General features: G+C 45.3%; 1 protein-coding gene across 1 annotated transcript in view; it reads left to right on the top strand.

Annotated features, from left to right (window-relative positions):
- The first annotated feature begins 1,424 nt into the window (after nucleotides 1–1,424).
- LOC149461639 (sialidase-3-like) overlaps nucleotides 1,425–26,005 on the top strand; it is a 38,212-nt gene continuing 13,631 nt past the window's right edge. The window contains exon 1 of the mRNA XM_089678024.1: nucleotides 1,425–1,748. The gene's annotated coding sequence lies outside the window, so the exon portion shown is untranslated. The remainder of the gene's footprint in view (nucleotides 1,749–26,005) is intronic.

Genomic DNA, 26,005 nt, shown 5'->3' with positions numbered 1-26,005 from the left:
GGCTAGGTTCACATCTGTGTGGCCGCTGGGTATTCGCACAGAGAAATGCGGACCTGCGGGCGAGTGCCAATAGTTCTAATGGCACACCGCCCGCACAGGAAAACGCAACCGTACTGGGAACCGAGGTTCCCGTGCGGGCTGCGTTTTTGGAAGAAGTGCAGGGAATTCTTCTCTGCGTGTCACGGGGCACGGGAGTCCATTCAAATGAACGGGCTCTCGTGCCTGCGCAAAACGCGGCCCGCATGGCCGCATATATGTGAACCGGGGCTTAATGTCACTGGGGATGTCAGTGACAGTTAGTCAGTTCCCCCCAGTGTCAGAATGCCTGCCACAGTCCCGCTATAAGTCGCTGATCGCTGCCATTACTAGTATATAAAAAAATGTAAATTCCAATATATATATATATATATATATATATATATATATATATATATATATACCCCCATTTATAGATGCTATAACTTTCACATAAACCAATCAACATATACTTGTTGGGATTTTTTTTTTTTTTTTTAGCAAAGACATGTAGCAGAGTACGTTTTGGTCTACATTTATGAAGAACTTTGATGTTTTAATTTTTTTTACTTGATATGTGTTATAGCAAAAAATCAAAAATATTGTTTTTTTTTCCAAATTGTCGGTATTTTTTTTTGGTTTATAGCACAAAAAAAACCCAGAGGTGATCAAATACCACCGAAAGAAAGCTCTATTTGTGTGAAAAAAAGGACATAAATTTCATTTGTGTGCAGCGTTGCATGACTGTGCAATTGTCAGTTAACGTAACGCAGCGCCGTATCACACAAAATGGCCTGGTCAGGAAGGGGCGTAATTCTTCTGGAGGGAAAGTGGTTAAAAACATTAAAAGTTCAAGTTTTGTTTTTAAAAGCCCCTGACATTAATAAAAGCACCTCTGCCTAATAAAAAACTTCAACCCTTCATATTTTCCATCCTGGGAAAACATTATTTCTTTTAACAGGATAAGTGGATTGTCATGAGGGACAAGTAGACTGGGACCCCAATTTAGTCACTTGGACAAGTATTTTTTTTTTTTAAATGTCCACACCCCTGGTCTGGTATTGAAGTGGTTAAACGAACATGTTTCTAGGTCAGCATAGCATTCATGCACTTAACAAATTTGGATTTGGGTTTTGGGGGTGAAGGTCCACTTTAAGGGCATGTTCAGGAAGGAGGGACAGACAAATTAGTTAGGTCTGTGTCCCTTCGTTGCGGAGTCCATGTCTCTTCGTTACAGAGTCCATGTCCCTTCGTTGCGGAGTCCATGTCCTTTGTTGCGGAGTCCATGTCCCTTCGTTGCGGAGTCCATGTCCCTTCGTTGCGGAGTCCATGTCCCTTCTTTGCGGAGTCCATGTCCCTTCTTTGCGGAGCGTCTCTCCTGGTGAGAACAGAGCCAGTACTGATAACATCCACACTGACAATGGAGAGAAAGAGCCAGCACTGCACTGACAGCACACAAGGAGGGATTCCTGTGTACAGCTGTGCTAGGCGGTGTGAGGACTCCGGGTCAGGATGCTGCAGCCAGTAAAAAGTCAACAAAGTATTGGGAGGTTCCCATACGCAGAATAGAAGAGAGGAAAATCCAGCAGCCTCCCATCCCAGCTCAGACATCAGCTGAGTGTCAGGGTCAGCAGAGCACACAGGACCCCATCCACATCTACAGGACGCTCATAACAGGGGGCCCCAGCAGCCGAGGACCAGGATCACCATCAAGACTCCAGACACGGCCACCAGTAAGTGTCCATTAATTCAGGAGGTAGGAGGCCGAATCTGCAATCAGATTATTATATCTCCCTGGGACGTCTCTACACTTTGATCACATGCTGCAGCTATTTTCAGGGAGTCTCACTTGTGCTGCTGAATTTTTCAGTTTATTGTGCACTATGGAGAATTAAGCAAGTAGACTGAGTTATCAGGGTTGGGGGTGCTTGGAACTCCTAGGGCGGGTGTCGGCAACCCGCGGCTCCAGAGCCGCATGCGGCTCTTTTTCATCTTTGCTGCGGCTCCGGAGCACACTGCCCACCAGGTGGTCGGCAAGCCGCAGATCGCGAGCCACATGCGGCTCTTCTGTGTGCCGGGCGCCCGCTCCCCTCCCTCCTCAAAAATCCGGCCCGCGGAGCGTGGAACATTGGCTGTCAGGATGTAGGTGGGGCAGCCAGGATGTAGGCGGGGCAGAGTGACGAACTCCTCTCTCAGTCCGCCCTGAAGACCAGAACGGCGCGGGAACACAGCGAGAGGAACGCGCGGAGCAAAGGTAAGTGAATTGAGACAATATGGGGGATGAATTACTATGTGGGGGATGAATTACTGTGTGGGGGATGAATTACTATGTGGGGGATGAATTACTATGTGGGGGATGAATTACTATGGGGGATGAATTACTATGGGGAATGAATTACTATGTGGGGGATGAATTACTATGGGGGAAGAATTACTATATGGGGGATGAATTACTATGGGGGAAGAATTACTATGGGGAATGAATTACTATGTGGGGGATGAATTACTATGGGGGAAGAATTACTATATGGGGGATGAATTACTATGGGGGAAGAATTACTATATGGGGGATGAATTACTATATGGGGGATGAATTACTATGGGGGATGAATTACTATGGGGGATGAATTACTATGTGGGGGATGAATTACTATGGGGGATGAATTACTATATGGGGGATGAATTACTATATGGGGGATGAATTACTATATGGGGGATGAATTACTATATGGGGGATGAATTACTATGGGGGAAGAATTACTATATGGGGGATGAATTACTATATGGGGGATGAATTACTATATGGGGGATGAATTACTATGGGGGATGAATTACTATGTGGGGGATGAATTACTATGGGGGATGAATTACTATATGGGGGATGAATTACTATATGGGGGATGAATTACTATATGGGGGATGAATTACTATGGGGGATGAATTACTATATGGGGGATGAATTACTATGGGGGATGAATTACTATATGGGGGATGTATTTTCAGTTTTAAAAATGTGGCTGTCAAAATAAATTTCAATCGTGGTTTTGGCGAGATTTGGCTCAGTTGAAAAAAAAGGTTGCCCACCACTGACCTAAGGCTATGATTGTGATTATGAAGATACACTGTGGCCCTGATTAACCCTTTGCTTACTGGGCCCTTAAACCCCCTTCATGACCAGAGTGCTTTTTGCAATATATGCAGTGTCGGATTTGTTATAAATGTTGCAATGGTTTTGCGGCTCCCAGTCTTTTTTTTCCCTTCGGAAACGGGTCCAAGTGGCTCTTTATGTCTTAAAGGTTGCAGACCCCTGTCCTAGGGGAAACTGAGTTGGGGAAATGTATTTATTTATTTATTACAGGTACTTATATAGCGCAGTCAATTTTACGCAGCACTTTACATATATATTACATTCACATCCGTCCCTAACCCTCAAGGGGTGTACAATCTAAGGTCCCTAACTCACATTCATACATACACATATTAGGGCCACTTTAAACAGGATCCAATTAACCTACCAGCATTTCTTTGGAGTGTAGGAGGAAACCGAAGTACCCGGAGGAAACCCACGCAGGCACAGGGAGAACATGCAAACTCCAGGCAGGTGGTGCCGTGGTTGGGATTCAAACAAATGACCCGAGTACTGCCAGGCGGAAGTGCTAACCATTTAGAAATGATTGTAGTTCTGTTCAGCCCACTCCATAGCGCACTATTTCTTACCGCAGCTCTGCAGTTTCCCATGTCATCTGTCTACCTATTGTAGGACAGAAGATTTTCATTACATACGGTAGCTGAGGTCCCCCTATGTCCTCTTCATCTCTTTCAGCTCCCAGTGCCTGTAACATGTTAGATGACAGCATTGCACTATACAACTGAGCATAATACTGTCTGGTTTCTGCCTTACAGCAGTTTTAAAAAAAAAAACATTTATTCAGTGAGTATAGAACTGATCTAAATGGTGTTTTGAAGGCTCCTTTCACATGAGGTGGACCCGTCATCTCTTTCAGCTCCCAGTGCCTGTAACATGTTAGATGACAGCATTGCACTATACAACTGAGCATAATGCTGTCTGCTGTCTTCTTTTACAGCAGTTTTTTTAAAAAAAATGTATTCAGTGAGTATAGAGAACTGATCTAAATGGTGTTTTGAAGGCCCTTTAACATGGGGTGGACCCATCAACGGCTCCGCTTGTTCAGCGGGGGGTCTCTTCGCTGATTCCCACTGAGCAAGCAGATGACAGGTCCGTGTCCTCTCCATAGCTGCAGAGCGGATACAGACACAGCTCGCTATCCTCGCTATGGGTGGTCGAATGGAAACAGACCACCTGTCCGCTTTCATCGATTGCCATCTGATCCAATGGACTGAAACTAAACCAATCCCCATCCGTCTCTTTTTGGCAGATTGGATGTCGGCGGGTGTAAATGGACACATCTGTTTACACCTGCCGCTCCATAGAATAGAATAGAGGTTCTGATCAGGTCTGAAAAACGGGCAGCTGGACCCGATTGAAATGTCTGTGTGAAAGGGGCCATAAGCAGCTGTGAACCAAGTATGTAAAAAGCACACACCCGTTATCTTTTTTGTCATGTGTACACCTGTGCAGTCTCACCGGGATTCACAGTTGGTTCAACTGCTCCTCTTCAATGATCAGTGTAACAACTTGCTACATTGATAGAAACATTGTAACTATTTTGTGATGTATGGAGATCAGATGAGTGGGTCTCCCTTCAGTCCAGTCATTTTTGCTGTAATTTTCAGTATTTTTTGCTTTCCTTCAGTTCAGTAATTTGCAGTCATTTTTACTTTCCTTCCGTTAAGTAATTTTTGTTGCAGATTCCTGCAAAGTATAAGAAAATGATTTAATAAAATTATTTTCTATTTAAAGCTGAACTCTGGGAACAAGCCAAAACTTAACACCCCCCCCCCCCCCCCGCACTACAAGGGTTAAATGCTGGTTTTGTCTAGGGGTGCAGTGGTATAACATTTCTCTAAGATGCTCTCAGCCGTGGTCGCATGCTTGCCTAACTACATAGAATGCTGGGTTATTCACCCTGCATTCTAGGTGATGATGCCAAGGGACCGCCCAGAGCATTGGCCTTGAAGCTTACCAAATCGCAGGACAGGGCAAGCAATGCAGCTTATCCCTGCACCCGCAGTCTAAATGAGCATTTAATCTTTGCAGTTCTGGGGGGGGGGGGTGTAGATTGTATCTAATTCCTGGAATTTATAACGTAGAAACTCGTATTTGTACGTAGTGTAGAAAGTTTATACCCTCTGACAGGTTTTTGTATCACTGCTGGGCAGATTTGCCTTCTCTAATCGTCTTGGTGACCATTGTCATAAAGTGCTGAGAAATCCAAAATTATACAGTTGCCGTTGGTACAGGAATAAAGGGAAAATATTCCAAGAAGGACACACATTCTGGTAACAAGCAGAAGTGGAATTTCTTTCGCTTTTGTAAATTCATTCCCACTCTATGGATAGTCCAAAAAAATTATTTGGCTGGAGTTCTACTTTAAACCTGTATACTTCTCTACAGATCAGATTCCAGTTTAGGCAACTGAAAGATTTGTGGTCATCTCAAGCAGCTACAATTGTCTGTGACTAAACCATGGTTCACACTGGTGCGACCTGTCATGTAATTTGACAGTTCCAAATCGCATGACAAGGTGCACCCTACTTGAGACTACGGAACCGTTCAGATCTGTGGGACTCTGACTTTGCCGTGCCGCACCGATGTGGAAAAAAGGTTTCTGCACTATTTTTTGTGATTTAATGTGCGACTTGCATAGACATCTGTGCATGAAGACACACAGATTTCAGGCAAGTTGCACATGAAATTGCACTGACCTGCAACTTTGAAATGGCGCTACTTTAAGTGAAGTTGTGCAATTTCAAATTCACATTCAGTGTTAACCAGGGCTAACTTTATGAATTGAACAATTGTGATGCACAACTTGCAGGTGACTGTCTGTATGTATGATTGTTATGCAAGTATCACGCTCTGGTCCATAAAAGTGAATGGCTATAGTTCATCAGGGCAGCTAGAAAAAAACAAGTCAAAAAGGAACACCTCCCTATGATGGAGCACTGAGTGAGCAATCAGTGCAGGTTTTGCGTTCCTTAAGCAGTGCAGGTTTTGCGTTTCTTAAAGCTAAACTTCAATTTATTATTATTATTAATAATAATTAATTGCATATATTTACTAAATTAGTGTATACATTAATAATGACAATAATTATTAATAATTTATACAATAATCCGGTAATTATATATAATTTAATAATAATAAAATATTATTTATGTTTTTGAAATGTCTGAAGAAAGAAAAATAATCTTCGCTCCTCACAAGACCTCCTACTTTCTAGCTCCCTGGTCTCCACCTCCCACGCCCGACTGCAGTACTTCTCCAGGACTTCCCCCATCCTCTGGAACTCACTACCCCAATCCATCAGACTGTCACCTACCCTCCTCACCTTTAGGCACACCCTGAAAACCCATCTCTTCAGGGAAGCCTACCCCACTCTCACCTAACAGCCGATCTCCTCCACACCTCCTACCACTCCATCCCCCACAGCCACGTCCTCCTGTACCACTATCCCCTCCCTCCTAGATTGTAAGCTCGAAAGAGCAGGGCCCTTGAACCCCTCGTGTTTTGATTTGTTACTGTATTGTCCCCCACTATAATGTACAGCGCTGAGCAAACCTTTTAGCTCTATATAAATACTGTATAATAATAATGCAATATTCACCTCTTCTCTGGTGATCTGAATCGCAGTACCTCCTTTCAGCCACAAGATGTCCTCAGTCTTCCAGATTAATGACACCTGATGTTACTCAACCTGGAAGACTGAGGACATACTAAGAGTGCAGAGTCACTAGTCAGCACCGCTCTTTGCTTCACTGCTGGAAAAATCCAGCGAGGACCCTGCATCCCATGTGACTGGTTTGGATACAAGTGCAAAAGATATGGTTGAAGGGGAGAAACCCGAAATTGGGTTTTATAGTCTTAATTTGAATAGTGATCCTTTATTCCACCAGACTGGGGCATTAGAAAAGCAAAGAAGGTGAATGCAGCCAGCCTACATTGCCTACTGTAAGGAGGACCTTTAACATTGTATAGTGTGTGCAAAGTACAGGTTTGCTTGAACATGATGTATGTCTAGAGTTATCAAATTACTCATACTGAAATCTTTGCTATCTTTGAATAATTGAGAATGGTTAGGATCCGTGTTAAGTTTCTATTGCTGTCTATGTCGCAGGTGATCTTTCTTTATTTCCTGTTTTGACCACCTGAACAGGAAGTTAAAGGATTTTTTCCCAACTACGATACAGGTGGCACTGACAAAGGTTAAAAAAATCCTGATTTACACATACACTATATTGCCAAACCATGCGGGATCTCCTGCATGGTAGGGGTTGGGGAAAGACCTGGCAACCTACCCTATAAAAATAATTGCTAAGAGAATTCATGGAAAAAGTTGCTTACGAGTGACGGTCCATGCAATCGCCAAGGGTTGGATACGACTGAATGGATAGATAGATAGATAGATAGATAGATATTGCCAAAAGTATTGGGCCAGCCCTCCAAATCATTGGATTCAGGTGTTCCAATCACCTCCATGGCCACAGCTGTATAAAATCATCACCTAGGCATGCAGACTGCTTCTATAAACATTTGTGAAAGAATGGGTCGCTCTCAGGAGCTCAGTGACTCCAAGCGTGGTCCTGTGATAGGTTGTCACCTGTGCAATAAGTCCATCCGTGACATTTCCTGACTACTAAATATTCCACGGTCAACAGTGGTATAACAAAGTGGAAGCAACTGGGAACAACAGCTACTCAGCCACGAAGTGGTAGGCCACGTAAAATTACAGAGCGGGGTCAGCGCATGCTGAAGCGCGCAGTGCGCAGAAGTCACCAACTGTCTGCAGAGTCAATAGCTAAAGACCTCCAAACGTCATGTGGTCTTCAGATTAGCACAACAACAGTGCGTAGAGAGCTTCATGGAATGGGTTTCCATTGCCGAGCAGCTGCATCCAAGCCTTACATCACCAAGTTCAATGCAAAGCGTCGGATGCAGTGGTGTAAAGCACGCCACCACTGGACTCTAGAGCAGTGGAGACGTGTTCTCTGGAGTGACGAATCACGCTTCTCTGCCTGGCAATCCGATAAACGTGTCTGAATTTGGCAATAGCCAAGAGAATGATACTTTCCTGACTGCATTGTGCCAAGTGTAAAGTTTGGTGGAGGGATTATAGTGTGGGGTTGTTTTTCACGGGTAGGGTTTGGCACCCTAATTTCAGTGAAGGCAACTCTTAAGGCACCATTTTGGACAATTTCATGCTCCAAACTTTGTGGGATGGCCCCTTCCTGTTCCAACCTGACTTGCACCAGTGCACAAAGCAAAGTCCATAAAGACATGCATGAGCAAGTTTTGGGTGGAGGAACTTGACTGGCCTACACAGAGTCCTGACCTCAACCCCATAGAACATCTTTGGGATGAATTAGAGCGGAGACTGGGAGCCAGGCCTCCTCCCCCGACATCAGAGCCTGACCTCACAAATGGGCTTCTGGAAGAATGGTTCAACCTTCCCATAGACACCCTCCTAAACCTTGTGGACGGCCTTCCCAGAAGAGCTGAAGCTGTTATAGATGCAAAGCGCGGGGCCAACTCAATATTGAACCCTATGGACTAAGACTGGGATGCCATTAACCACCTTCCGCCCGCCATATAGTACAATGACGGGTGCAAGGTGGTTCTCTCATTCTGATAGGACGTCATATGACTTCCTTCCATTCTCACCACGCATGCGCGGCTCAGGGAGCGCGCAGCACAGCGCAGCGATCGCCGGTGCACTGTGTCCCTTGGACACAGCGGATCACGGAAAGAGCCGAAGATGTCGGCTCGGTCATGTGATCCGCTGTGTCCAATCACAGCTGATCACATGTAAACACAGGATTGCCGGTTATTGGCATTTCTCTCCTCTCGAGCTGTCACGTTGACAGCTCGAGAGGAGAGGAGAGCCGGTAATCGGGTTTCTGCGGTGGGAACATGTACACTGATCATCAGGGCACTGATGATCAATGTGCCCTGATGATCAGTGTGGCCCCAGAAGTGCCACCTGTCAGTGTCAATCAGTGCCAGCAGTCAGTGCTCATCAGTGCCACGTGCCAGTGCCCATCAGTGCCACATATCAGTGTATACCAGTGCACATCAATGCCACATATCAGTGCCTATCTGAGCTGCCTTTCAGTGCCACGTGCCAGTGCCCATCAGTGTCACATATCAGTGCATACCAGTGCCAGTCAGTGCCACCTATCAATGCCAATCCGTGCCACCTATCAGTGCTGCCAATCAGTGCCGCCTATCAGTGCCAGTCAGTGTTGCCTATCAGTGCGCATCAGTGCCGCCTAACAGTGCCAGTCAGTGCCGCCTATCAGTGCCATATATCAGTGTCATGTATCAGTGCTGCCTTTCAGTACTTATCAGTGATGCCTGTCAATGCCCATCAGTGCAACCTACCAGTGCCTCCTCATCAGTGCCACCTATCAGTGTCCATCAGTGCAGCCTATCAGTGCCCATCACTGCAACCTCATTAGCGCACATCAGTGAAGGAGAAAAATCACTTATTTAAAAAATTGTATAACAAAAACTAAGAAAAACCTTTTTTTTCAAAATTTTCAGTGGTTTTTGGTTTGTTTAGGAAAAAAAAACAATCCACGAGGTGATTAAATACCACCAAAATAAAGCTCTATCTGTCTCAAAAAAATGATAACATTTCATATGGGTACAGTGTTGCATGACCGCGCAATTGTCATTCAAAGTGTGACAGCGCTGAAAGCTGGAAATTGGCCTGGGCAGGAAGGGAGTATAAGTGCCCTGTAGGCTAGTGGTTAAAGTTCATGTTCGTGTAAAGCAGTGTTTCTCAATTCCAGTCCTCATGGACCCCCAACAGGTCATGTTTTCAGGATTTCCATTATTTTGCACAGGTGATTTGATCAGTTTCACTGCCTTAGTAATTACCACAGCCGTTTCATCTGAGGGAAATCCTGAAAACATGACCTGTTGAGGTCCATGAGGACTGGAGTTGAGAAACACTGGTGTAAAGGAAGGCGTCCCAATGATTTTGGCAATATAGTGTGTGTGTATATATATATATATGGTATGTATTTACAGTATAATATTACCTGCCCTTTGCAAATCTATAGCGCTTCAAAATATATGAAAGCATTCAAAAAAAAAAAGCAAACACTTGGCTTCACAGCAGAATTATCTCTCTCTGGCCGAAGCACTGTCATCTCTGTATCTGGGCCTCCTTGGGTGTGTCTAGAAGATAGCTGTGGTTACATAATACAATAACACTTCACATTCCGATGGAGGAGCCATGAAACAGGTTTTATCTGCTGTCTGTAAAGAGGTCCATAACCATAAAGGAATCATCGCTGTATCTGGACTGAAGCAGCCAAATCATTAAAATAGAACTAAAGGCAAACTTTTTTTTCTCATTTTGAATAGAGTAATGGAGGGTTATAACCCCGGTCCGTTTTTTTTGCCATCCGTGTCCCATTGGGGAGATTTCTCTTCACTTCCTGTCCTATTGCCAAAGAAAAGGAACTAAGAGGAAATCCATCCAAATCGAGGGAATCCCTAATTGTCAGTAGAACGAGCATTCCCATTGGAAGATTTCCCCCAACTTCCTGTTCCGCTGTCACCCCAAAAATGTGGGATTTTCTTTTCATTTCTATTTCGATGATAACAGTAAACAGGACAAATAGGGAGGGGGAATCTCCATAATGGGGGCACAGACAGCAATAAAAACCGGACAAGAGTTTTCTATCCAAAACTAAAAATAACATTTGTCTTTAATTATGCTTTTAATAGATAGAGACTTCAAAAACAAAGTTTTAGATTTTAATGCTTTTTCAGAATATCTCTTTGTATTTTCATTTTCTATTTTTCACATTTAAAAAAGTCAGCTTACCTCTCCAGAATTGAATTTAAATGATTTCCAGTAAAAGTGAAAGAAGCTTTTACTGTAATATCACTATCAATCCAGAGCTTTCCCTCGCAGTAATTCCTTTCTGCCACTAGATGTCCTCATGATGGCCAGTGTCATGCAGTCCACTACCTCTGAGCCCAGGTTGTCAGGCACCTTTCCCCTTGGAGAGGCATCATCATGCTGCCTGAGCTCAGAGTATTCCAGCAATGAGTACAGTGTACAGGTCGTTATGGGAAGATGTTCAGTTGTAGCAGTAAGGATCACCTACCATTGAAGGGGAAGAGGAAGTACCACTGATGGCACTGCTCAGTGTATGTATTATTTTGTTGTTACTATTCTATTCATTTTTACAGTGCAGTGGGAGGTATCAGGACAAGGGGGACATTGGGTGTTTTTGTTTTTACATAAACCTCAGCTTTAAAGGTGGTCAAACACCTTACAAATTAATTGCTTTCAACATCCCTGTCAACCTTGACAACCCGGACACAGCCCGTCTCCTCCACTTAACCTCCTCCTTTGCACTTGCACAGTGCATACAATCCACCACCCACTCCGACGGTAATATCCTTGATCTTGTCTTCTCCAACCGCTGCGCTCCCCACAACCTCACTAACACCCCCTTCCCTCTCTCTGACCACAACCTGATCACCTTCTCTATCTCCTCGTCCTCCAACGCCTACCCCTCCAAATGTCACACTACTACCAGCCGTAACCTCCGCAACCTTAACCCTGCCCCCCTCCACTCTGCAGCTGATCAACTCCACGACCGCATCCTCCCCCTGTCCTGCCCCGACTTGGCTATGACTGCCTACAACAACGCGCTGTCAGCAGCCCTTGACTCACTAGCTTCTTTAACCACACGCAACATCAGACTCCGACCGCTCCAGCCCTGGCAGACTGATCGCACCAAAACCCTCAAACGACGCAGTCGTGCCCTGGAGCGACTATGGCGCAAAACAAAATCCCAACAAGCTTTCACCTGCTACAAATCTGCCTTCCGCACCTACACCTCCTCCCTCCACGCAGCCAAACAAGCCTACTTCCTGACCCTCATCAAGGCCCTCTCCTCCAATCCTCGCCGACTCTTCTCCACCTTCAACTCTCTACTCTCTCCACCCCCACCTCCACCCAGCACCTCACTCACCGCCCTTGAGATTGCCAATCACTTCAAAAACAAGATTGACACAATTCGCAAGGACATTGCTGCAACTCACACGCCCTCTCAACCCGTCCCCTCTCACACAGCTACCCCATCATCCCCCCTCCCCCTCGACATTACCCGCAGGGACTTCGTCACTGCTCAAACTCCCTCCAACCCCGTTCCCCCTCACTCAGCTACCCCCTCATCACCCCTCTCCCACGGCCCCACCACTGCTCTGACCTCCACTCCCACCCCACCCTACATTCCTCATACTGAAGCTCCCCCAACACTCCACACGTTTGACCTTACTACCATCGAGGAAGTCTCCAAGATCCTCTCTGATGCCCGCCTCACCACCTGCCCCCTCGACCCTATCCCCTCACAATTCCTACGACCTCCCTCCCCCTCCATCCTACGCTCCCTCACCCACATCTTTAATCTCTCCCTCTCCTCCGGCACTTTCCCCTCCCCACTGAAGCATGCACACATCACCCCCATACTTAAAAAGCCCTCCCTGGACCCCAATGACCCGAACAACCTCAGACCCATCTCCCTGCTCCCACTTACATCTAAACTCCTCGAGCGCCTCGTCTACACCCGCCTATGCTCTCACCTCAACGACAACAACCTCCTCGATCCCCTACAGTCTGGCTTCCGCCCCCTACACTCCACCGAAACCGCCTTACTCAAACTCTCCAACGACCTTCTAACCGCCAAAGCTAATGGCCACTATTCAGTGCTCCTACTCCTTGACCTCTCTGCGGCCTTCGACACAGTTGACCACCCCCTCCTCCTCAAAATACTACACTCCCTCGGCCTCAGAGATTCTGCTCTCTCCTGGCTCTCATCCTACCTGTCACAACGCTCTTTCAGCGTTACCTATAATGCTACCACCTCCCCCTCACTCCCCTCTCTGTTGGGGTCCCTCAAGGCTCTGTCCTTGGGCCCCTTCTCTTCTCCATCTACACCTCCTCCCTTGGCCAACTCATACACTCTCACGGCTTCAACTACCACCTCTATGCCGACGACACACAAATCTATCTCTCAACCCCCCACCTCACCCCCTCGGTCTCTGCCCAAATCACACACCTACTGAGCGACATATCAGATTGGATGTCGCTCCACTTCCTTAAACTGAATCTCTCCAAAACCGAGCTCCTTGTCTTCCCCCCAGCCCGAACCCCACCCCCCATTGACTTCTACATCACATCCAACAACGCCAATATCAAACCCGCTCTGTAGGCCAGAGTACTTGGTGTCATTCTGGACTCCAACCTATCCTTCCAGCCCCAAGTCCAATCTTTAACAAACTCGTGCAGACTCCACCTCCGCAACATCGCCAAAATCCGCACGTTCCTAACCCCAGAAACCACTAAACAGCTCATCCACTCCCTCATCATATCACGACTCGACTACTGCAACTCCCTCCTCACTGGCCTGCCTCGCCGCTGGCTATCCCCGCTTCAGTCGATCCTGAATACGGCTGCCAGACTCATTCACCTTTCCAACCGCTCCGTTTCCGCCACCCCCCTCTGCCAATCCCTCCACTGGCTTCCGCTTGCGCAACGGATCAAATTTAAAATCCTAACACTGACGTACAAAGCTGTCCACCATACTGCCCCGAACTACATCACTGACCTAATATCCAAGTACCGCCCAGCACGCACACTCCACTCCTCACAAGACCTCCTTCTCTCTAGTTCCCTGGTCTCCTCCTCCCATGCCCCCCTCCAGGACTTCTCCAGGGTGTCACCCATCCTCTGGAACTCCCTGCCCCAACCCATCAGATTATCACCTACTCTCCTCTCCTTTAGGCGCACCCTGAAAACCCATCTCTTCAGGGAAGCCTACCTCACCCCCTGCTAACTTGCTGACCTCCTCCACTCTTCCTACCACTCCATCCCCCACAGCTATCTCCTCCTGTACCACCATCCCCTCCCTCCTAGATTGTAAGCTCGAAAGAGCAGGGCCCTCGATCCCCTCATGTTTTGCATTGTATTGGTATTGTTCTGTCACATGTTCTGTCCCCCTTTGTAATGTACAGCGCTGAGTGAACTATTGGCGCTTTATAAATACTGTATAATAATAATAATAATAATAATTGCACAATCCGCTTCCAACTTGCCAGCAACTATGCATGTTGCTCACAAGAACTTTTCATAAACATGCATACTCAGGCAGTCAGCCCGCCATTCTTCGAGTGGAATTTTCCATGCGTTTTACTACGTTTTCAATGTGGAAAATGATTGAACTGGCCATCTAAATGATTGTAATTTGGGTTCCCAATATGCCAATAATAAAAACCATAATTGTTACATAATGGCCCCTCTACAGCCATGACAATCCCATCCCTCATCCCTCCTGCCCATTCTCACCTATTAATAGTTTTTTCCCGAAAAAACCCACCTAGGTGCTTCCATCAGAGAACTTCTTCCTCGCCGCTGGGACACAGGACCAAGGTATTGTAGCTGGGCACTGCACCTAAGGACTAAATTACATTAGCTTAGGTGCAAACTGGTGCTCCTTTATTGAACAGAAATACAGGTTTTTATACACTTCAGAAGTAGAGGCAGCCTCCACATGAACAATAAAAAGAAAAATTACACATTGGGATAAACATCCCACACTGAATGGATAACGAGGAAAAGCTGACACCAGACTAATCCCATCATGTAGGAACCTCCAGGAGGACTAGCCAGCAGACAGAAACAATAAGGGACTCAATTAAAGTGGTAGTAAAACCACTTTGTATATTTTTTTACCTACAGGTAAGCTTATGATAAAGCTTACCTATAGGTAAAATGAATATCTCCTAAATGTGCGCCGTTTAGGAGATATTCAAGTGTTTTTGTAGCTGGTGCATGCGCTCTGAAGGAACAGCATGCCCATGCCGTTCCTTCAGAGCACTATGTCGTGTCCCGAGACTCCCATGTGCAAGCGCGGGAGTGACATCATCGCGGCCCAGCTAGTCAGATGGCCAGAGCTCGCGAACCCAGAAGGAAGACCGGGTGAAGATGGAAGCCTCTACAGAGGTGACAGCGCGCCGCTGGAGGGCTTTGTTTTAAGGTAAGTTTTACATAATGTGCTAGTTTACGATGCATACCTTACCTTTACCTTGCAGGGGATATTTTTTATCTTTTTTATAATGGACGCGGTTTGCTACCACTTTAACAATGGAACAAAAACACATCACAGCTTCAGAGCAAGAGACCTCAGAATCAGGTTGCATTGAGCTGATTACTTTAGAGTCTGGTTAGAGTCTTTAAGTCTAGGAGAAGAGTTGAAGCAGTCATTGCTGGTTTGGGCACAGAGACCCATCTATATCCTGGTCCTCCAGTTCTAAGTCTGTGTGTTTCGTGGAGACATCGACTTGATTCCAAAGTTAAACTACTCCAAAAAGGTCCCTTAGGCATACACCTCCCAAAGAATGGAGCCCACTTAGATGCCAGAACCCATAGTCAGTAGGCAAGAGATTAGTCTGCAGTCTTCTCCAAAGCCCCTCGTCTCGGTTGGGTCTGTCACAAATACTTTTGTTTAATTCTCACCTAAATTCACAATTTATGTCCTTTGCCACTACCGATAGTCATGACTGGTGTATCCAGCACCTCAGTAGACAGGTTGCTCATTCCTGATGTGACCACGCCAATGTAATTGTCTGAGGACTCCACTGCTGGATACCCAATGAGAAGTGTCCGTCTTAAACAAGCAATAATATTGGACACCCAAAGAAGGACCCACTTCCCCTAGGATACAAAATAAAAGACTCTGACTCTGGAGCTTCACATGACCACCAATTTAGGTGGGTAGTTGGGGCATTTAGAACTTTTCTTTAACAGTCTCCCACCTGCTGTATAGGGAAATGATGGAATGACAGGAGCTCTCTTGTTCTAGGAAGACGTCATATGACGTGCTCCCACTCTAGCACCGCATGCATACTGTCAGGGATCCAGGTATGACCAGCGATGTGTGGACTGACACAGGGAAACAGCAGGCTTCAGAAATGATTAAATAATATTTATTATGAGCTGCACAAAATAAACAAACACAGTGCAAAACAAAACAAACCTTAAACTAATAGGTACAGGTGCAGTCAGGGCTGGAGAGGTGGAATGGTCAGGCAGGCCGGGTCAGGAACAATCAGGCAGAAAGGTACAATGGGAGCAGGCAGAAGAATAATCAAGAATAGCCGGGGTCAGTGCAGGCGGAGTTCTATCAGAGTCAAGCAGGAGAGTCAAGCAGGCAGGAGACAGGATATAGGAAACAGGGAACATGGGAAACAAACACCAAGGCACTGACTGCAGGTCTGGCCATTCCTTAAATACACCTCCTGCAATCAGCCTCAGGTGATGGCTGATTGCAGGAGTGAGCTTCTGGTTGCTGAGAGCACCCGCTGGCCAGCCCTGGTACTGCAACCCACAAGGCAGGTGAGTCCCACCACCATTGGCGAGTCCATTCCTGACACATACCCCCAGGGGCGCACAGTGATCAGTGGTGCTCTGTGTCCATCAGACACAGTGTATCACCAATCACAGTAAAGAGCCGATGACGCGGGCTCTTTACCATTTGATCATCTGTGTCCAATCACAGCTGATCACATGTAAACAGAAAATGCCAGTCATCCACAGTCCTCTCCTCATGCTGACAGCGACAAATCTCAGAGGGGACAACTACACTGATAATCAGGGCACTGATCATAAGTGCCCTGATCATCAGTGCAGCCCCATCAGTGCCGCCTTTCAATGCTCATCATTGCCGCCTATCAGTGCCATACATCAGTGCTCATCAATGCCACATATCAGTGCAGCCTTATTAGTGCTGTATTTCAGTGCTCATCATTGCCCCCTATCAGTGCCACACATCAGTGCTCATCAATGCCACATATCGGTGCCCCACCTGCTGTATAGGGAAATGACAGACTGACAGGAGTTCTCTTGTTCTGCAAGGACGTCCACGTGCTTCCACTATAGCTGAGCATGAGCGACCTTGGGGGTGCACAACGATTAGTGGTGCTCTGTGTCCCTCAGACACAGTGTATCACCAATCACAGTAAAGAGCTGATGACGCAGGTGTCACGGTTCACCCCACACGCCACGCCCACAGTGACTAGCTAAACGAGGCGCGCATGTGCGGCCGTGACTTGGAGTAAGAGGGAATAAGGGGGACTTGACTTTGAATATATCTACGTATATAAGACCGGCCGTGATATACTTCCACAGCCCGCACTACCTCTTGGCCACCATCGGAGGGAGACTCCACTCCAATCCAGCTGGTCGACCACACACTGGCAGATACAAATCTTATATACAATCTGGTGCACTAATTAGATTTGAGGAGCAGTCACACACCCTTTTAGGGTTCCTCCAGCTATCCTACAAGCCAGAACCCCGGTGTTAATCACTCTTCCACTGTCCACACCCCCCCACACCAGACACACCACAACCGGTAGCTTGCCACCACCCAACAGTTTATCCGCAGAACGGTCTGTTGGGACACCACACACACACAGGTCTCCGTCTGGCAGATCTGTTACCTTTACAATCTGCACGCAATCTGCCAACACGCAGTGCAATTGCTTACAGATTGCAATGAGCTTGACCGAGCATATAAAGGCACTTACATACAATACAATCTAATCTCTCCAAAGATATGAGCCCAGAAGTCACTTATTCATTTTAAGATTTAATATCCCGAAAGTGGGCAGTGCATAAAATATGTACAAGGTATAAAAAGTTACAGAAAATACAAAAAATACAAGACACACATTGACTATTCACTATAAAAGTAACGGGAATAAAAAACAAAAATAAAACTTTTACCAAGATGTATCCTACGACTGGAGCAAGTCAGAAAAAGTACGTAATCCGTTAGTCGATTGAACCAGCTCCATACGAATCACCCTGTCCCATATCCAGGGTCCTCAATTTATGGGGATATGGACGTAGGCGGGACATTAGTTCTTGGGCAATTGACTCTGGGGGGTATTCCTGTACCAGCCCACAGGACACTCTGAGCACTGGAATGCCTAAAGTCGATTAAATCAGGAACGGTTTGAATCTGTCATTTTACGTGGCCTACCACTTGGTGGCTGAGTTGTTCCCAGTTGCTTCCACTTTGTTATAATCTCACTAACAATTGCCCGTGGAATATTTAGTAGCCAGGAAATGTCATGGATGGACTTATTGCACAGGTGACAACCTATTACGGTACCACGCTTGGAGTCACTGAGCTCCTGAGAGCGACCTATTCTTTCACAAATGTTTGTAGAAGCAGTCTGCATGCCTAGGTGCTTGATTTTTTTACTCTTGTGGCCATGGAGTTGATTGGAACACCTGAATCTAATGATTTGGAGGACTGGCCCAATACTTTTGGCAATATAGTGTCGATTACTACACTATTGAACAGATGATCAACTATGCCAAATTGCTAAAAATGTAGGTTTGATAGCACTAACTAGAAGCAAAATGGTAAGTTAGTAAATCAGCAATAACCAATATTAATACACTTTAGAAGTAGTATAAATGACAATAATGCTGCACTAGACTAGAATACACACAAATTGGATAGGACACAGCATCTCTTAACCACTTCCTGTCCGGACACTTTAACCCCTTCCTGTCCAGGGCAATTTTTAGCTTTCAGCGCTATCACACTTTGAATGACAATTGCGCGGTCATGCAATACTGTACCCATATGAATTTTTTACCATTTTTTTGAGACAGATAAAGCTTTATTTTGGTGGTATTTATTCACCGCTGGGATTTTTATTTTTTTTACTATGTAAATGAAAAAGTTCAAAAATTTTGAAAAAAAGTGTTTTTTTAAATAAAATTTTGCAAATAAATAATATTTCATCATAAATCTTAGCCAAAATTTATTCTGTTATTTTTTTAGTAAAAAAAAAATCCAAATTAGTTTATAACCAAAAATTATAATTTTTAAACATTTTTTTTTACATTTTATTTTATTTTTTTTATATTATTATTATTATTATTTTTTTTTTTTTACATACTGTCACCCTAGCAGTACACTGTCACCATGGTGACACTGTACTACTTGTGGAGGGTGATGAAGATTTTTTTTTTTTTTTACACTGATTGCTTTTACACCCATATAGGATGTAAAAGCAATCATTTCTCTTTCTCTCTGTATGCATTCTTGCAGCCATTGAGAAATACTGTGTGAGCTGTGATTGGTCACAGCTTGTCACACGGTACAAGGCTGTTGTGAATAGCCTTGTACCATGTGACCTCTGATCATTCACAGATTTCACACATAGTAAGCAATGATGTCACAAGTGACATCTTGCTTACTACTTTGCATGTGATCACTGATTCGCCAATCAGTGATCACATGATCGGGACCTCGTACAGAGGTCCCGTCCGACGATCGGTGTTTCACTGTGTCCGGAGGACACAGCGGGCACCGGATCGCGGTGGTGTGCGCTCCCAGGGAGCGCGCACAGCTAGAAAAGGCGGGTGCCGTTTATGAACAGCAACCCGACCCTGGACTGCCACCGCCCTGCCGTTTATAAACAGCAGGCGGACGACAAGAGGTTAAGAGGTACCTCTTGGACTAAATAAAAGGTACAAGACCTCAGGTTAACAATTGTTAGAAGCAATCTTTAGCCCTGACTCTTCAGTCAATAGGACCTGCAGGCAGTATTAGAACTATGGAGTAGCTGGAACGTAGTTCCTAATGGTTCAGTCATTAACAGTGGTGACAAGTTAGTGTTAGCTGTTCAGATGTGCATGGACGTGGGCAGATATGAATGGATGTGGGCATAGGCGTGCACCTTCTGGTTCTGGACGTCCGTGCGTTCCACACTGGTTACGGTGCCTGTCACGGCGTCCACTGCTGACACTCTACCTACATCCCATTCCTGGAACCCAGGCAGCACTGAATACAATCTGCCCCTACACTGGCCCCTTCGAGGACACGTCTTTCAACGCCCTATCTTATTACCTTCTTATGAGTAGCTATTTGGCTATTTTATCAATAAACTTTTTATATATACTGCACTTAGGTTGGCGCCCCCTTGTGTCTTTCTTATGTCTCTAGAATCAGGTATCCGCTCACTCTGATGGGTAGCTTTGTACTCGGGTCACGCTCTGTACCTTTTGACCGTCCCTCACACAGTTGAGGGCTCCACTGACAGAGACTCTCTCTCTCAAGGTGAAGTTCCTTGACATGGTCCTGTCACACTCAGCTCCCGTCACACTCAGCTGGGGAATCCTCTGGTTCAGTCTGGCTATCTCCCCCTTTTACCAAGGTCTGTGGGTATTGTAGTCCAGAGCCCAATATTTCCAATGGGCAACACTGTCTCTGGGGACTACATGTCCCATCATGCTCCACTCCTGATTGCTCATTGGCCTTTGTTGTTGCTATGCAGGAGGGAGTGAAAGAGCAAGCGGCAGTCTCAGTAACAGCCGCTCTGTTCTCTCTCTTTTTGTCTGGCTTCCCCCATGCTGACAGGAGGAGGGGGCAAGCGGGCGGGCGCACAGTGTGGCAGCTTGAATTCTGCAAGTCTGGAACAGTAGGCGGGCAGGGAAAATCAGCTGCGAGTAGCACCCTACAGGCATATTGATATGATCCAGGGGTGGACTGACCATTTGGAAACTCGGGCACTGCCCGAGGGCCCAGGGTCAGTAGGGGGCCCCATGAGATGCACTTGGTACCTTTTTCATAGGCTTTTGTGAGTTTGGGCAAGGACACAGGGGCCCCATGATCCCCTATTGCCCGGGGGCCCCATGAGTTGTCAGTCCACCCCTGATATGATGGCTCAATTTAATCATCGTTCTAAAGAAAGAGAGTAATTTTCATCAGAGATCAGTTTGCTTTAAAGGAGTGTCTTCCTTGAAACTGGCAGAATAGTACAATCAGGCTTGACCAAATCAATCTTATCTTTGTTGGGTTTTCAAGCAAAATATCATTTGAAATGTACTGTATATACAGTATATAGTGTACACAGATATATATATATATACACACATATCAGCCATATCAGCCACTGACAGGTAAAGTGGATACAATTGATTATCTTGTTACAATGGCATCTGAAAGTGGTTGGGATATATTAGGCAGCAAGTGAACATGGTGTCCCTGAAGTTGATGTATTGAAAGCAGAAAAAATAGACAATCGCAAGAATTTGAGTGGCGTTGACAATGACAAAATTGTAATGGCTTCATGACTGGGTCAGAGTGACTCTAGAACCGTAGCTCTTGTGGACCTATGTCCACAGCCACAAAGGCCTACAATGGGCATGTGAGCATCAGAACTGGACCACAGAGCAATGGAAGAAGGTGGCCTGGTCCAATGGATTAAAAAATGGTTTGAGGAACACAAGAAGAGGATTAAGATATTCAGATCTCAGTCCAATCAAGAATCTGTGGGATGTGCTGGAAAAGTCTAATCCATGGAGGCCCTACCTCGCAACTTACTCTACGTAAAGGATCTGCTACTGACGGCTTGGTGCCAGACACCACAGCATACCTTCAAAGGTCTAGTGGAGTTCATGCATCAATGGGTTATAGTGGGTGGTCATATTATTATATCTGATCGGTATTCTCTTTTTCTTTTTTTTTATTATGCATTTGAAGAGTACTGAATTTCAACTTTTCATCAATGTTGACTCCCCCAGTTCTGATCACTGTTCACTTAGAAATATCGTGTGACAACCTTGATGTTATTTGGTATTTACGGTTTCATTTATGTCCAGATGAAAGAGGTGATTTTAGATCTCCATATGATATAATTTAAAGCAAAAAAGTAAATAAAAAAAGAAAAATTGTTCCTATATACAACACCTCATTAACCCGTAATTAACTCTAATCAGCCCTAATTCAAGATGAATTTCAGATGAGGCTTTTTTGCGTAGTTAATTGGTCCAGCTTGGACCAATGTCAGTATGATTGTGCCATACCTGTGGGATTCCTCTGAAGCCAAAGATTACTGTAGGAAAGGCTATTACATCCATTGGTGTTAGCCTCCGTGCCAAGTGGCTGCCCTTCTATTTAATGAACACAGGAGGTCACCCATTAGGCAAGTGGCTATCAGAAAACTCTTTGTATTTTCTTAATAAATCCAAAGCTTTCTCTGATTGAACAAGGGAGAGAGACTGGGCAGTGCCATCACAATCTCCAACTCAGCCATTCAGAGAGTGCATTGCATCAATGAGAAGAAAAAAAAAAGAAATCAAGGTGTTCTGTGAATGTCTCCTGGAGAACTGAAAGCTAGCAGCAATCACTATAGTGGTGGTTCCTACTACAATGATTTCCAGCTTCCACGGGCATCCCACAATTATGACATACGCACGCACGCACACACTAATATCGCTTTAAGGGCTTGGTAGCCCACTTTTATTAAAAAAGGAAAATCAGAGTCCATTAACTTGCCCATGCACGGGTTTTGGTTTCACACAGCAAAAGAGGTAGCAGGAAAAGTACCAAGCCACCTGGCTCTTTCAGCATTGGCTACAGCACTTTGCTGCTAGGGTTTCCACCTTATCCCTTTTCACGGGTAGGGTTTGGCACCCTAATTTCAGTGAAGGCAACTCTTAAGGCATCATTTTGGACAATTTCATGCTCCAAACTTTGTGGGATGGCCCCTTCCTGTTCCAACCTGACTTGCACCAGTGCACAAAGCAAAGTCCATAAAGACATGCATGAGCAAGTTTTGGGTTAAGGAACTTGACTGACCTGCACAGAGTCCTGACCTCAACCCCATAAAACACCTTTGGGATGAATTAGAGCACAGACTGGGAGCCAGGCCTCCTCCCACAACATCAGTGCCTGACCTCAGAAATGTGCTTCTGGAAGAATGGTCCAACCTTCCCATAGACACCCTCCTAAACCTTGTGGACGGCCTTCCCAGAAGAGTTGAAGCTGTTATAGCTGCAAAGGGCGGGGCCAACTCAATATTGAACCTTACAGACTTATGCAGGCCATAGACGGGTTGAACATTGGCCGATTTTTTGAATGATAAACAAAAAATCGGTTGTTCGTTAAGCCGACGTTACCACCGACGATTAAAAAAAATCGACCGACTAAATCATAAAGTTCACCCCATATAACAGCCAAACTTCTGTCCCTTGCAGGTCATGGCTCATGTGCAGAAATCTTTATTGTTAAAACAATCGGCCGATTTGGACATCATTGCCGGGAAAATCAGTCGTTTTTCCAAATCGGCTGCAAATGTTCCAACATGACCGATAATCTCAAAGTGCAAAAAACCCGAAAACCGGCTGACCAATTAACCCACTAACAGTGCGAAAATCGGCCGATTTTCGAACCGTCTATGGCCGGCATAAGACTGGGATGCCATTAAAGTTCATGTGTGTGTAAAGGCAGGCGTCCCAATACTTTTGGCAATATAGTGTATATACTGTGTGTATATATATATATATATATATATATATTATAATATTAAACTTCCACTGAAAACTAGATTTCATTAAGAGCCTTTATACCTTCCCTTGAACAATCCCATGGAACACAGTTTAGTGGATGTGGCCCCTGTGTGGGTTTGCACACAGACACAAATGATCTGCTGAATAGTTGGCAGTAGCCAGTGACAAACCCAATGACATCATCTGTCTGACCCATCATAGAAACCAAGAGAAAGAGTCATGTGTTTGTCTATTATACAGCCGGGACAATACAGCTTACACTTCAGATGAAGCTAAACGTTTATACAGTGAGGAACAGAAGTATTTGAACACCCTGCGATTTTGCAAGTTCTCCCACTTAGAAATCATGGAGGGGTCTGAAATTCACATTGTAGGTGCATTCCCACTCTAGGAGACAGAATTAAAAAACAAATTCAGGAAATCACATTGTATGATTTTTAAAGAATTTATTTGTCTTGCACTGCTGAACATAAGTATTTGAACACCTAAGAAACAGCAAGAATTCTGGCTCTCAAAGACCTGTTACTGTGCCTTTAAAAAGTCCCCCTCTACTCCACTCATTAATCTAACTTAGTAGCACCTGTCTGAGCTCTTTAAAGACACCTGTCCACCCCACAGTCAGTCAGACGCCAACTACTGCCATGGGCAAAACCAAAGAGCTGTCAAAAGACACAAGAGGCAAAATTGTGGACCTCCACAAGGCTGGAAAGGGCTACGGGGCAATTGCCAAGCAGCTTGATGAAAATAGAACAACTGTTGGAGCAATTGTTAGAAAATGGAAGAGGCTAAAGACGACTGTCAGTCTCCCTCGGACTAGGGCTCCATGCAAGATCTCACCTAATGGGGTATCACTGATGATAAGAAAGGTGAGGAATCAGCCCAGAACTACAAGGGAGGAGCTGGTTAATGACATGAAGAGAGCTGGGACCACAGTTTCAAAGGTCACTGTCGGTAGAACACTACGTCATCATGGTTTCAAGTCATGCATTGCACGGAAGGTTCCCCTGCTCAAGTCATCACATGTCCAGGCCCGTCTAAAGTTTGCCAATGACCATCTGGATGATCCAGAGGAGGCATGGGAGAAAGTCATGTGGTCAGTTGAGACCAAAGTAGAACTTTTTGGTCTAAACTTCACTCGTCGTGTTTGGAGGAAAAAGAAGGATGAGTTGCATCCCAAGAACACCATCCCTACTGTGAAGCATGGGGGTGGTAATATCATGCTTTGGGGGTGCTTTTCTGCAAAGGGGACAGGACGACTGCACTGTATTAAGAAGAGGATGAATGGGGCCATTTATTGTGAGATTTTGAGCAACAACCTCCTTCCCTCAGTCAGAGCATTGAAGATGGGTCGTGGCTGGTTCTTCCAACATGACAACGACCCGAAGCACACAGCCAGGATAACCAAGGAGTGGTTCCGTAAGAAGCATATCAAGGTTCTGGAGTGGCCTAGCCAGTCTCCAGACCTAAATCCAATAGAACATCTTTGGAGGGAGCTGAAACTCCGTGTTGCTCAGCGACAGCCTTGAAACCAGACAGATCTAGAGGAGATCTGTGTGGAGGAGTGGGCCAAAATCCCTGTTGCAATGTGTGCAAACCTGGTCAAGAACTACAGGAAACATCTGACTTCTGTAATTGCAAACAAAGGCTTCTGTACCAAATATTAACACTGATTTTCTCAGGTGTTCAAATACTTCTGTTCAGCAGTGCAAGACAAATAAATTCTTTACAAATCATACAATGGGATTTCCTGAATTTCTTTTTTAAATTCTGTCTCTCAGAGTGGGAATGCACCTACAATGTGAATTTCAGACCCCTCCATGATTTCTAAGTGGGAGAACTTGCAAAATCGCAGGGTGTTCAAATACTTCTGTTTCTCACTGTAACTGTGTTTAAAGGCTTTAAGGGAAACCAGTAGAAAAGCAATATATGAGACCAGCCATGTCCCAGTGTTACACAGCTATATAATGATAAGTCACTGTTTTGTGATCCTGTAAGTAGTTCTTTGAATCTCAATTCTGCATCCTAAAGGCCCATACACCTGTAAGAAAATAGCATGAAAATTTGTGTACGGGGAACGTTTGGTCGATTATCTGATCATTAGTATAGTGCTGTCGACAGTCCAACTGTTCAGATGAAAAAAAAGGTAGGCGCAAGCTAGAAAGTTTTTATTGTACGTGAACATAACGTTGGGTTTTTGCTCAATGTGTACAGTAATCGTACGAAAATAAAAGAATAGAAAAAATGTGCATAGAGTAAGCAAAGAACGACCTGCAAGAAGATGACAACGAGAATAGAAATCGTGCGCAAAAAAGTACATTTACCTATGTAGGCCGAGAATTGTCGTACCAGGTAATACCCTTGTCCAGGGGTGGACTGACCATTCGAGAACTCGGGCACTGCCCGAGGGCCCAGAGTCAGTAGGGGGCCCCATGAAATGCCCCTGG

Source organism: Staurois parvus, unplaced genomic scaffold, assembly GCF_062004578.1.
Source record: "Staurois parvus isolate SC_StPar_1 unplaced genomic scaffold, SC_StPar_1.0 ptg000196l, whole genome shotgun sequence".
NCBI lineage: Eukaryota > Metazoa > Chordata > Amphibia > Anura > Ranidae > Staurois > Staurois parvus.
The sequence above is the reverse complement of the archived record's forward strand: the minus strand, read 5'-3'. Positions and strand labels throughout refer to the sequence as shown.